A 14,662-nucleotide genomic window follows, 5' to 3' on the forward strand; every position below is an offset into this window, starting at 1 on the left:
AATTGGTGGTAGGTGATGAGGCTACAAAAATGAAAACAAAACAAAATAATCCCTACACTCAAGCTTACACTTATTTGAGGGAAGCGATATCTCCTCATCCATAAACTGAGGGGGTTGGATTTAATGATCTCTAAGGTACCTCTCAAATCTAAACCTATGGTCCTGTAATCCTATGTAAACATAAATAGATACAAAATATACACAAAGTAAATATAAAGTAATTTGAAGGAGAAAGCCCTGGAAGCTAGGAGGATCAGGAAGGGACTTGAGCTAGGAATTCTGAAAAGCAGATGGGAGCAGGGACTGCATTCCAGGCATAAGGAAAACCTTGTACTGTTTTGCATGAGGAACAGCAAGTTTGGCTGAACAAAGAGGAATGACACATGTAGGCAACAGGTGGCACTGAGAAGCGAGGCAGGCTCAGCTGTAAGTTGTGGGGGAGAAGGAAGAGAAGAGGGAAGGAAATCTCTCTCGTGACTTTCTTTCAGATTTTTTTTCCCCCTCAGGGGAATGTTTGTCTCTCTACCTCAGATACACACCAGGAAAGTTTGTGGGACTGGATTATGAAGGGTTATAAATGCTAAACAGAGAAGATTGTATTGTATTTTATGGCTTCTGAGTAGATATATGATATGATGATCCTGTGATATTCTAAGAGGCAACAGGGAGCCAAGGGAGGTTTTGGAGTGGGGAGAGTGGTGACATAATCTGTTCTATGCTTTAGGGATATTACTTTGGTAGATGCATGCAAGATAGATTAGGGAGGGGTAAAACTAAGCATAGAGAAGATTGAGAGACTTCTTACAGTCTGGGTGAGAGGTAATGAGGGTTCAAATTAGGGTGCTGATCATGTGAGTGTGGGAAAAGAAGATAAGAGGTGTTGTGGAAGTAGAATTGATCACACTTGCTAATTCTTTGTATATAAGAGGGGAGGCAGAGTGATGCATTCATGAATCTGGGTTTGAATCTTGTGCCTGGCACTTATTAGTTTTGTGACCCTGAGAAAATCACTTAACCCCTCTTGTCTTGTTTTTTCATTTCTAAAAAGGAAAATATTTGTCACCCTAACCTTGAAAGGTTGTAGTGAGATTTAAATCAATCATCAAACTTTTTTTAAGCTTTCACTGTGGTGTCAGGCATTTTCCTAGGCACTGGAGATACAAAGACAGAAGTGAAATATTCTCTGCCCTCAAGCAGCTAATATTCTAATGACGTTGTCACACACTATGATCTTCAATCAAAAAAGATAATATATGTCAAGCAAGTAGTAAATGTTTAGAAGGTGTTACATAAATGTTAGCTATTTGTCATTATTCCTAAAGCTGGATTAAAGCTCCCATTAGAAAAAGTCTTGACTAATTTTGCTTGCTTGCCCGTAGAGATTTAGAATTAAGGATTAAGTAATACTTAACTAGGGATGGGGGAGGGAGGGACACTCTGCATATTGGATAACTATGGTACAGTTGTTTTGTTGGTTACTTGATTTTTCTCCTCTGTACCAAGTCAAATTGAAGGACATTGATTTAGAATGTCAGGAGAACTTTGAAATAACCATGAGAATTCTAAGCATGCCCCTTGTACTGCTCTTGTGCTATAAGCAGAAATGCTGTGGGACGATTTATCACAACTGCAGTCACACGATGTGTTTTTCATCTCAGTTTTGGTGGGAGGGAAGTGAAGATACATCAAAATGTTTTGGCTCTGTGCTAGGGACCTTTTCAATTGTGAGTCCAAGGTCTTGTTAGTACCTTGGTTCTAGGAAGCCTATTAATTTTCCATAGTTCTAGTATAATATAATCTTCAAGTAAAATATAGCCCTCTCTCCTTCACCATTTTCTAAGGAGAGCATTTGTAGTGTCCCAGTAAGATGAATTCTTCTTCTGTTTTCTTGGCTGTCTCATCATAACTAAATGACAAGCAAAGGTATGCAAATGCAGAATTCCCACATTAACTACATTACTGACTTCTAGCAAGCTGCAGAGACCATACAGCATGCAAATGAGCTCCTTTCAAGATCTGAACATTTCTTCAGCAAGACTACCGGGTGTAATCAACATTGTAGGATTAGATTCTTAAGAATATGAAGTGTATTCCTGTATTGCATTTGGAGAAGGAGTATCGGGGAAGAAAAGTGGAGGGTTGATGGAGGGGTCCCCAGAGATGGAACCTGGAAGTGGCTGTGCCAATATATTCCCATCATTTATCAGTACAAAGAAGCTGACTCAGAGAATCACAGAATTTCAGGGTTGCAAAGGACCCCAGAGGCCATCCAGTATAACACATACCTGAATACAAATCTCTACAACATGTCTGAAAAACGGTCATCCATCCTTCACTTGTAGGTCTCTGATAAGGGAGAACACACTACTTCAGGTGAACTTGACCTCTAATTTTTAATATGCAAGTGATGTGGCAGCCCTGATTCCATCTAGGGTGGGATGGACTTGGATGAGCTGAACATTTGAAATTATGAATGACTGCTCCTTCAGTAACATCCTCCCTCCAAGCCTTTTCATGGCTGGAGTTAACTTTGATTGCTTGAAGCCAGTGGAACACAAAATTTGACGTGTTCTATCAGATTAGAAATGCTCGGAGCACTCACTATCATTCGAGAACAGAGTCATAGAATCAGGGAACTTTAAAGTTGGAAGGAACTGAAGTGGGTATTCATCTTCTCCAGTCCCTACCCCACAAGAGAATCTCCACCTCTGGCTTTTGCATGAAGAAATCTAATTAGAGGGAGACCATTACCTCTAAAGGCAGCTCACTCCTCTTTCGGATACCTCCAGTTCCTAGTCAATTTGTTCCTATGTAACTTTCACCCAGCACTCCTGGTTGTTCCTGCTGGGGTCAAGTTAAATTGTTCTTCTTCTTTACTACTCTTTAAGTACTTGAAGAAAGCTATCATATCCCAAGGGCCACTAGATGGTGTGTGGGGTCTGGAATGAGAAAGACCTGAGTTCAAATTCACCTCAGACACTTCCTAGCTGTGTGACCTTGGGCAAGTCACTTAATCCTGTTTGCCCCAGTTCCTTATCTGTCAAATGAGCAGGAGAAGGAGATGGCAAACCGCTCCAGTATCTTTGCCAGAAAACCCCAAATGGGGTCATGAAGAGTCAGACGTAACTGGAATGACTGAACAACAACCACCATAACAAGGAAAATCATATTCCCATTAAGTCTTCTCTTCTAGAGGCCTTCTAGCATCTCTACTTCTAGTTGGTCCTCACATGACAAGGACTCAAGGCCCTGGTCGTTCTATTCCGGATGCTTTTCAACTTGTCAATATCAATCTAATTTTGAAAGGTTTTTTTTCGTAAGGTTTACCATGAGGTTATTTTCTTTCACCCATGGAAACTCATTAAGACAGTCTATTACAGTGTGAATCAGAGGGATGTGTTCTGCATTGGTGGAGAGAAACCCCATGCCAGTGAAATCACAGATCTTTTGAAGGAGAATACACATTATGAGTGGAAATAGAAATTGGTAGGTCTGTCTAAGAATGAGATAACAGGTACACATGGGAATATAGAAAGAAGAAGGTCATTTGGGTACTTTTTCAAGAGGTTTGCTTACACACACACACAAATAGAATTCTTCTTGTTAACCTCTACTACCATATGAAAGCCATGGACTAATCCAAAAATGCACAACCTTTCCTGCCTCAATTATTTCCCCTTGGCAATCCATCCTCCCTATAGTTACCAAAGTGGTTTTTTAAAAGTGTATTTCTAACCATCTAACTCTTAAACTCAATAAACTCCAGAGGCTCCCTATGGCTTCTAGATTAATAATAACAACAACAATAATAAATTTCCACATTTGACTTTTAAAGCTCTTCAAAATTTGGCCTGAATCTACCTTCTTAATCTTATTTATATTTCACTCCCCTTCCCTTACTCTGCAGTGCAGTCAAACTGTGGCTTTCTTATGTTCCCTCATCATGATACAATATCTCCTATGTTTGGGCCTTCACATGGGCCCCATACCTGGAATGAACTCATCTCATCTGGCCCCTTAGAATCCTTTATTTTCATTAATACTCTACTTAAAGCAACAACTTCTACATTAAAGTTCTCCTGACCACCTCCCCTGCTATTGTCTCCCTCCCCTAAAATGTATCTTGTATTTATTTTGCATATATCTATACTAGCTCCACAGGCATAACTATAGAAATATACCTATATACACACAGATATATATATATATATATATATATATATATATATATATATATACATGTATGTTTATAAAATTATATATTTTTACATTTATACATGTATGCTTATTTTTTTACATGTTATCTCTCACCATAGAATGTAAGCATATTGAGGGCAAGGACATTTCCATTTCAGTTTTATATCTTGAGAGCATATTACAGTGCCTAGCACATAGTAGGTACTCAAAAAGTATTTGTGGAATAAGCAGTTTTTCTGAAATGACTTATTATTTAGCCTGAGAGGAGCTAGGAAATTTATTTATTTCTTTTTTGCCGTAACATGTGATATAAGCAGGGGTCTTTTTGATAGACAGGAGGGAAGTTGTAGCTTTTTTAATCCCAGTGACAGCATGCAGTTCCTCTCTCTCCTCTGTCCTACTTCATGTGAATATTTTCCTACAAGTTTAATAGAGAAATTTCCATGTAAGAAAAATGAAGCAATACGGAATGAGAGAAGCCCTTAAAATTTCACTGTCAGGTACAATAGTTCATTAATGGACACTATTATTGTCTTGAAAGAAGATGCACTAAGAATTTTGAGCATGCATCAGAAGTGTACAGTAACATTAGCAGAAAATAAGACAGTGACATACTGTACTGGAAGTCTTAAATCCGGCTATCTGTCTGCAAGTCCTCAAAGAGATTTTCCCCAGCCATAACCTTAATATTATTACAAACAAATTAAGTGAAATTTCTGCTTTTACTTCTGTATTATTGATAGATGCATTAACAAAATATTTATCCTGGCAAATTACTTTTGTTATCTTGATTAACTAAACTGCTATTTAATTAATAATGTTATACTCATACAAACCTGTCTAGCCATCACGTTAATCACCAGTTTGCTGAGGGCTGATTGTTGTGTGGTTCTTGGTTTCTCAGCATCTGAGCTGAAATAGCCCCTGTTGGCTCTCTGCTCGGCGCTGAGAAATAGATCTAGAGGCATGTTAGCCAATAGTAAACCCACGTGATGTAAATCATCTAAGGGATAATTACCCTGATCATCCCTGATTTTAATAAAGCTTTGAAAGAGACATTAATCTTGAAGATATCCTTTTCTTTCCCATTAAAGGCAGGTAGCTGCTGTCTAATTCAGGGTGTTTCTTCCCTCTTTCTTTCCTCCTACTTTACCTTTAAAATCTGGCTCCATTAACCCTATCTTCTTTGATGTATTTGGGGAATGCGAGGGAAATAACATTAGATACTAGCTTCCCACTGGGCTGTATAAGAGAACATGATTAGATTTTACATGAAGAGTCTGTAGACAGAATTGATTAGTTTGCCTGTAGAGTTTGTACAGGGGATTGATTAGTTTATTTTCACATTTGCAGACACCAGAACTTTAAAAAGAAAAGGGGGGGGGAGGGTGTTCGGTTATTCAGGATGCGTATTATTAAGATTGAATCAAAGCAGTGAATCATGGCTGATATTTTATGAGCCTTAGGGTGGGACGCCATGAAGTTAAATATAATGAATGAAATTCTCATCGCTAATAACACTCTGAGAGAATAACCCAAGCAATGCTAGACTTATTCATAGGTAGAATCATTGATACGACTTGAGGGAGCATGGAAAGGCCACATCCTTTTCTTAGTCCAAAAATACTGCCTTATCAGTTTTCCTGAAATCCAAAGTATTCAGATCAGACTTTAAAGACTTTCTTAAGGGATTTATAGTTTACTATGGTTAAAGTATAGAGTTACATGACAGGGAAAACATATGAGGTGACTAGCACATTGGAGCTTTCTTAATGCCATGCCTATTTTGAAAAAGGGATGGGAATAAGCATTGATCATTACCTACTACGTGTCAGACTCTGTGCTAAGCACTTCACAAATTTATCTCATTTGATCTGTGAGGCACATGCTATTTCTAATCTGAATTTTACAGTTGTAGGTCTTGAGGCAGACAGAAGTTAAATGGTTCTGCCCAGGGTCACACAGCTATAGTAAGTGGCTGAGGCTGGATTTGAATTTTGGCCTTCCTGACTCCAACTTTAGCGTTCTATCCACTGTGCTAACTAGCCATGTAGCAGCTTGGAAGCTAATCTTTGATAATGGTGCTGCAGCTATTGATTCATTGATGCCAATCATTTTTACATGACAGTCATTTCTGATTATATAAGATTGCTTAATATAATATATAGAGAGTTTGGCTTCATTTTATTGTCTGTTTCATTTGCATTGTTGCGGCTATCTACACCACCTAGTCTAGCTTCTTTTCATATCCATTCTTTGTCAAATCTTGTCTGCTTTGTAGAATGGTATAGTGGGAAGAACACCAGTTCAGTCCAGGAACTTGGACACTAATCCCACTCACTTTGGTCATAGACATTCTGAGGCCTTGGGCAAGTCATAATGTAGATGTTCTTTCTCTGAAGTTTTATGATTTTTTCCCTTCTTTACCCTTCTCATTGTTGATGGTATTGAAGAATGGGGGATTAGAAGAGACCCTCAGTACCCTAGTTGATTTTCTTAAGACTTAAACAACCAGTGAGTTTCTAATCTGGATCAGTTGAGGGCATTTTCATTCCCGGAATTCATTATATTGAGGAAATAATCAGTGTAACAAGAAAGAAAGAAAGAAAGAAAGAAAGAAAGAAAGAAAGAAAGAAAGAAAGAAAAAGAAGAAAGAAAAAAAAAAGGAAAGAAAGGAGGGCAGGAAGGAGGGAGAGGAAGAGAGAGAGAGAGAGAGAGAGAGAGAGAGAGAGAGAGAGAGAGAGAGAGAGAGAGAGAGAGAGAGAGAGAGAGAGAGAGAGAGAGAGAGAGAGAGAAATATCAATTTTAGTTTGACCCCTTTGGGCCAAAAGTTTGTTAGATTTACTAATGTCTTTCATTTGTTCTTTCAGAATCTCTCTTTTTTTTTTTATCAGTCAGAAGGGAAAGAATTGGATTTTGCAGGCTGATTATGTAAAACTCTGAGGTCAAACCAACCTAGCTATGCACCTGCCATGTGATGGTGAAGCAGGCTGTCCTGTGTCCATCATGTGTCTCCCTGTCCATCATGGTTTCCTGCCTTTTGGGCTAAAGACAATGTCCTCCCCACTCCCTTCCTCCCTCTCTACTCCTTGCCTGCCCCATCTCCCTTTCCTACCTGGACTACATTATGTTGAGAAATGTCTGTCACACCTTATGAAGAAACCAAAACCAGCTTACTTTATTTTGTTAATTCTCCTGCGGGCCTACTCCAGCCTAGGGCAGCTCTTTCTCTGTTCTCGGATATTTGGGAATTGTGGTGCTCCTGTTGTTCACATAGGGTTTTTTTTTAAAAAGAAAAAAAAGAGGCAGGGGGACCAAATTGTACACATTATGTTTGTCCCCCTCCACTGGGTCTTTATCTTTCCTTTTAATTTCCAGGTTGTGAGGCTTGCAGAAACCCAGCCCTCAAACTAGCCTACAGACCACTGAGTGGTAGAGCCAGGCTGAAGCAGGAGGAAGGACTGAATTTAGAGACTGCTTTAGCTTTCTTTTTAAAAAGAAACAATTGATAATGTAAATCCTAGGTGCTAGCTTGTTGAGAAGGCCAGAGAAAGCGCAGAACCTGTTGGTTTTCAGTGGCTACCTAGCCCCATGTTTCTGTACTACTCTAAGGTGGTTTTGATCATGTTAGAAGGTGTCAAAATTAACGAAAATCACCTGAGTTGGAGAAACAGTGGATCCCTATTTCCTCCCCTCCCTCCTTTTTCGTCATTCAGGGCTAGGCAGGAAAGGTATTTCCAGAAAGATCACCAACTTACATGGGTTGATGTTAGAGGGCTGCTTCACCCCACCTCTGCCCCTGTAGGGAAAAAAACGTTTTGCTTGTTCCACCCTTGGATGAGTTTATATTCAGCTTTCTTGAGGGGAAGTGTCAGTGTGGTTTAAAAACCCCTGATCTCTACAATAAATAAAAATGCATTCACATTTATAGTAGGTCTGACTCTCTGACCTTGCCCAGTCCTCTTCAAGGACCTCAAATCATTCTCACTCAGCCAGATGGAATTTAGATCTGCTGTAACTTGGGATCCAATATGCCATTCTTTACTCTGGAAAGACTGGTTTTATCTGACTGGAGTTAATATGTAAAAAAAAGTCATACTTAGAGCAGCAGTAATGTGATGCCTAGCCTCCCCTGATGCAGGGAAAGGGAGTATTGAATGAGCACCTTCCTAGATGGTAAACCAACTTCTTTGGTACCAAGTCAACAGTGAGGGAGACAGCTTGTTTGGCTGTTAGTTGGTAGGAAGAAGTGGACTTTGAGGGGTATTTTCTAGGTACTAATTCTTCCCTGAAGATGCTGAGGTCTGAGAGATCTGTTCCCTTCATTTCTTCCTAGCTTTAGCCAATGTTGATCCGCTTGTACATAAGTTGCATGCAAGTAGATTTAAAAGAATGGCCCTTGTTCTGACCCAAGTAATCCACATTTGTGTGGAGAAAGGGGAATGAATAAGTATATTCCCAAGCATCCCTCCTCCCACCTTTTTTTTTAAAGTGGATGGAAATCATGCTATGTACAGATGAAATCTGCACATGAACTTTGGAACTGAAAGAGAAAATACTAGGGGAGGAGAAGATCCCACTGAGAAAACAAGGAGCAATAAATAGGCACATTTTGCAAAAAGAGAGATTTAAATTTGATGTAAGAAAAGAAAAAAACAACTTTATTACAGCACTGTCCAAAAGTGGAATAGTTTGCCTCAGGAGGCATCCCTGAAGATCTTTAACCATAGGTTGCACAGCTGTATGTCATGCATATTGTGGTGGGGATTCCTTTTTAATTATGGGTTGGACCAGGTGTCCCCTGAAGTCTCTTACAGTCCTGTAATTCTATGATTTTTGGCCTTCCTGGATTAGAGCTCAGTTCTTTACTAGTCCCTTTATGTGACCCCTGATCCTGCAGGATATTCTCCCCAAGCAATGTCAGGTTACAAACGGCTAAACACACTTACTGTGCTTATATATTTTCTGGGGGTTCTCTTTGGAAAACCCAGTTTAACATCACTATCTGACATTTTCCCAAGTTCTTCTCCCCTCCCCCTAGTAAACAAAGGAAAGGCTACTTTTATGTTTAATCTGATTTTGATAAGTAACTGGAACACTTATTCTGGGTTTTGTCCTTCCTCCAGGGACTGAATACTGTTGCAGATTTTAAGAAACAAACCTCTCCCATGTTCTTAAGTTGTTGTTGTGTTGGTAACCAAGCTCTCTCTTAGGAGCATCTCTCCAAGGGGAGACCTGATATCTGTAGGATTGGTCTGTGCATTAACCCACGCTTAAGTTTCTTAGCTATGCCTTCTTTTAAGGATATTGGGCTTTTTTCTCTCCCCAACAAAGGGTCTGGGATTAGGAGTTATGGTGAACCTGGGGCCTCATTATTGGCCTGTGCAGGCTTCCCAGAAGAAGCAGTATAATATAGTGGAAAGAGGGCCACCTTGGAATGGAATTGACTTGAGTCTGAATTCAAATGACTGAGGACATTTCCACTGGGAAGTGAAATTGTGCATTGCACAGACTCTGAAAGAACTCGGGATCTGTAGGAAGGACAGCCACATCTGACCCCATTGGTTAGGACCTTATGCTTTCCTGCTTCTTATGTTTAGAATTAGAGCAATGGTAGTGGCTGAAACTCCCTCCATCCCATCCCGCCTCCAGCTCCATGCAATCTACTTGGACAGACTTCATTCTGGGGAAGAGAGAGTGGCCTTAGGTCTTGAGATTTGGCTGCTGTATGTTGTTTTCCTGGTTCTGCTTACTTCATTCTGCCTTAGTTCATAACAAGCCTTCCCATTTTTCTCTGAGTTCTTCATATACATTCTTTTTTTATAGAAGAATGATACTCGTATACCCCAATTTATGTAGCTATCTCTCAATCAATGAGTACTTTGCTTGTTTCCAATTCTTTGCTAAAACAAGAAGTACTGCTATAAGTGATTTTTGTATGTGTGGATGAAATAATCTTTTATCTGAGGGGATACCAAAGAAATATTTTAACAAGATAATTTTCAAATTTGGTACAACTGAAAGAGCATACTAGATTTGGGATCAAAAGGTTTGGGTTCAAGTCTGGCCAATGCTCCTTCCTGAATGACCTAGGGCAAATCTCTTAACCTTTATGAGTCTCAATTTCCTCAATGGTAAAATGAGGGAGTTGGGCTACATGACCCTAAGGTCTCATCCAACTCTAAATCCAGGGACCTATGATTCCATGAAAGAGATTAGTTTTCTGATTTGCCCATTACCATCCATTAGAATGTAGTAGAAAACATACCTGAGGCAATAGCATATAGAACAAATCGTTTTGATGTATCAGAGGGGGTAAGATATCACAGATATGCAAGATAGTTGGGATGGAAGGTGAAGAGGGACTGATAGGAATAGGTCAGCTTGGACCTCCAAGGAAAAGTGTGAAGATATTGAGAAACGGGAAGACCTGGATAAAGTAGGCAAATTTGGTGTAAAGCATGCTGAAAGATTTGTGGCAATGAGAAACTTTAAGGAACTCAAAAATTCACCTAGTCTTGGCCCTATGGGTATGAATTCACCATCCCTTCCCATATCAATTATATACGAGAATGAAAGATAGGCAGTGGAAAATCTGCTTGTGCTTTTGCAATGTCAGGAGAAGGTAAGGAAGTCCACCGGCACATGTGTTGGAGTCCCTGTCTTAAACATGTGGGAGGACATGGCCAAAAGTCACATAGATAGGCTGTGATATACATGGAATGTATTGATGGAATGATAGAATGATGGAATATTCATACCAATGGCATCAGAGATCTGTTTGAATATTTGAGTATCCTGAGCTGTGAAACTCTAAACTGAAGATGATTTCAAAACCATAATCTACTTCTGATATTATCTGACTTTGCTTAACTTAACCTAATATTATCTCCAAATTAAGGAAATAGCGTTGCTCGCTATCATTCTTAGGTGGAATGTTTTTTTCTCAAAGTCATATATTTTCTTCACAATTAAAATGAAAAAATTTCACTGTTGAGGTTGTTACATGAAAATATACACTGAAAATCAGAGTAAAGAGAACATCAAATCTTTTGTCTTAATATATTTAACCTATCAAAGAAGGTGTCCTACCAAATTCCCTTTACCACACAAATATGGTGCTGATACCTAAACCAGGAAGAGCCAAAACAAGAGAAAGAAAACTATAGGCCAATTTCCCTAATGAATATCGATGCAAAAAATTTGAATAAAATATTAGCAAGGAGATTACAGCAATATATCATAAGGATCATACACTATGACCAGGTGGGATTTATACCAGGAATGAAGGGCTGGTTCAATATTAGGAAAACTATCAGCATGATTGATCATATAAATAACAAAAGCAACGGAAATCATACGATTATCTCAATAGATGCAGAAAAAGCTTTCTTTTTGTTTTTTTTTTTTGGTGAGGCAAAGTGACTTGCCCAAGGTCACATAGTCAAGTGTCTGAGTCTGGATTTGAACTCAAGTCCTTCTGACTTTAAGGCCAGAGCTCTATCCCAGAAAAAGCTTTTGACAAAGTACACCACCAATTCCTATGAAAACACTGGAAAACAGGAATAAATGGAGCTTTTCTTAAAATGATAAGTAGTATCTATCCATGTGGGGTACGAAGATCCTTACCAATAAATTGGAGACTCAGATATTAGCAAAAAGAATAGTTCGTTTATTGGCTTTCTCGAGAAAGTGCTCCCTCAGAGCACCCAAAAGATGGCACCGACCAAAGAGAGCAGAAGTGTGTTCAACTCAGCAGATTATATAGATCCTAACCGCAATTCCCCGCCCCCCCCACCTACTGGCTCTTCTTCCTATTGGCTGGGCTTTGGAGCTCACAGTCTAAGCTTGGAAACTTCTCCCTAACACCAAGGATAAAAAGGGCGAGAAACAGGGAATGGTTTGCTTCAATAACTAGGGAGGGGGCCCGAGGAGGGATAGAATCCGGGTGAACAGGATGTGGCTCTGTCATCTGATCTACTTGTGACTCTGCTTTCTCAGTGAGGCAGCTTCTGAGAAATGTGTGTGTGTGGGGGTGTCAGCTTTTATCCTTCACTGAGGGGGGCTTCACTATTTCAGCATTCCATTCATATCTAAAACCATCAGCAAGGATTATCTGTAATGGGGATAAGCTAGAAGCTTTCTCAATAAGATAAGGGGTGAAGCAAGGATGCCCCTTATCACCACTATTATTCAATAATGTACTAGGGATGTTAGCAATAGCAATAAAGAAGTAGAAGTTGAAGGAATTAGAATAAGCAATAAAGAAACAAAACTATCATTCTTTGCAGACAATATGATGGTATACTTAAAGAATCCTAGACAAAAGTTAGTGGAAATAATTAACAACTTCAGCAAAAGTTGAAAGATATAGAATAAGTCAATATAAATTGTCATTTTTATATATTACCAAACAAAGTCCAGCAGGGTGATAGAAAGAGAAATTCCATATAAAATAACTGTAGACAATATAAAATACTTGAGAGTCTATCTGCCAAGACAAACCCAAAAAATACATGGACACAATTACAAAACACTTTTTACACAAATAAAGTCAGATCTAAACAACTGGAAAAATATCAGTTGCTCATGGGTAGGCTGAACCAATATAATAAAAATGACAATTCTACATAAATTAATTTACTTATTCAGTGCCATAACAATCGAACTACTAAAATATTATTTATAGAGCTAGAAAAAATAATAACAAAATTCATCTGGAAGAACAAAAGGTCAAGAATATCAAGAGAATTAAAGAAAAAAAGTGTGAAAGACCATGGTCTAGCTATACCAGATCTCAAACTGTATTATAAAGTGATAATCATCAAAACTCTCTGGTACTGGCTAAGAAATAGGGTGGTGAATTAGAGGAATAGAATAGGTACTCAGCACTAAATGTAATTCACTGTTTGATAAACCCAAAGACCCCAGCTTTTGGGACAAGAACTCACTATTTGACAAAAACTGCTGGGAAAATTGGAAAACAGTATGACAGAAATGAGGCATAGACCAATATTTTATACTGTATACCAACATAAGGTCAAAATGGATACATGATTTAGACATAAAGGGTGATACCATAAGCAAATTAGAAGAGCAAGAAATAGTTTAGCTGTCAAATCTATGGAGAAGAGAAGAATTTATGACCAAACAAGAGATAGAGGGGATTATTAGATATAAAATAGACAATTTTGATTATATTAAATTAAAAAGGTTTTGCGCGCGCGCGCACACACACACACACACACACACACACACACACAAATAAACAAACAGTGCAACCAAGATTAGAAGGAAAGCAGAAAGCTGGTAAATAATTTTTATAGCAAATGTCACTGATAAAGGTTTCATTTCTCAAATATATAGAGAATTGATTCAAATTCATAAGAATACAAGTCATTCCCCAATTGATAAATGGTCAAAGGATATTAGCAGGCAGTTTTCAGACAAAGAAATCAAAGTTATCTATAGACATATGAAAAAATGTTCTAAATCACCATTGATTAGAGAAATGCAAATTAGAACAATTCTGACTGTATCACCCATATCAGAATGGCTAATAAGACAAAAAAGGGAAATGACATGTTGGAGGGGATGTGGGAAAATTTGAACACTAATGCACTATTGGTGGAATTGTGAACTGATCCAATCATTCTGGAGAGCAATTTGGAACTATGTCCAAGGGACTATAAAATTGTACAGAATTGAACTAGTTACAAAATCATAGAATTTGAGAGTTGGAAGGGCTTCGGTAGCTGTTTAGTCCAACCCATTCATGAAAGCATGAAAGAAATCCCCTCATTAACATACCCCAAAAGGAGTTATGCAGCCTCTGTTTAAAGAACTCCAATTGCTCTTTTAGAGAAGGGAAACCAGCCACCCCCAGAGGCAGCACATTGTACCGATGGATAGCTGCAATTTTAAGGAATTTTTTTCTTGATAACAAATCTAAATTTGTTGCTTTTCAATATCTACCCAATACTCCTAATCCTGCCCTCCAGATTCTAGCAGAATAAATTGAATTCTTCTTCCACATGACAGCCCTTCAATAAAATTTGCCTTAAAAACGTTAATTGAGGGTGCATTTTGTACTCATCCCGGGCCCATTTGGTGAAGCTTTCCCCAGACCCCCAAATTGCCCCAGTTATAGCTATGAAGATGTTGTTCACAGGAAGCTTCAGTGTAGCATATTCTTTTGTTCTCTATCAGCATGGGGGCCACAGAATATGGAGGAAGGGTGAACGGTGCTGAGAGAGAGCATTAAGGGATTATCAGCGGCCATCACTCTGTTACTTGTCCTTTGAGGGGATTAAAATCTCGTGCAATTCTTTTAAAGAGTGAAACTCCCTATCCTTTGCATATGGTGTTTCCTAGCAGTGCTTTAGTCTTACTTTCCAAATAGTTTGCCAGTCCATTCTAGCTGAGCTGAAGAACGGGCAGCAGGTGCGCACTGTCATCAAACAAT

The 14,662-nt window shown here is 38.8% G+C and overlaps 1 protein-coding gene across 1 annotated transcript in view; it reads right to left on the bottom strand.

The window, feature by feature from the left end:
• The window catches only part of NKAIN3 (sodium/potassium transporting ATPase interacting 3), a 376,233-nt gene that overhangs the window by 82,231 nt on the left and 279,340 nt on the right, over positions 1–14,662 (bottom strand). The window lies entirely within an intron of this gene.

The sequence above is a fragment of the Phascolarctos cinereus genome, unplaced genomic scaffold, assembly GCF_003287225.1.
Source record: "Phascolarctos cinereus isolate Bilbo 61053 unplaced genomic scaffold, phaCin_HiC Scaffold_4;HRSCAF=312, whole genome shotgun sequence".
NCBI classification, from domain to species: domain Eukaryota; kingdom Metazoa; phylum Chordata; class Mammalia; order Diprotodontia; family Phascolarctidae; genus Phascolarctos; species Phascolarctos cinereus.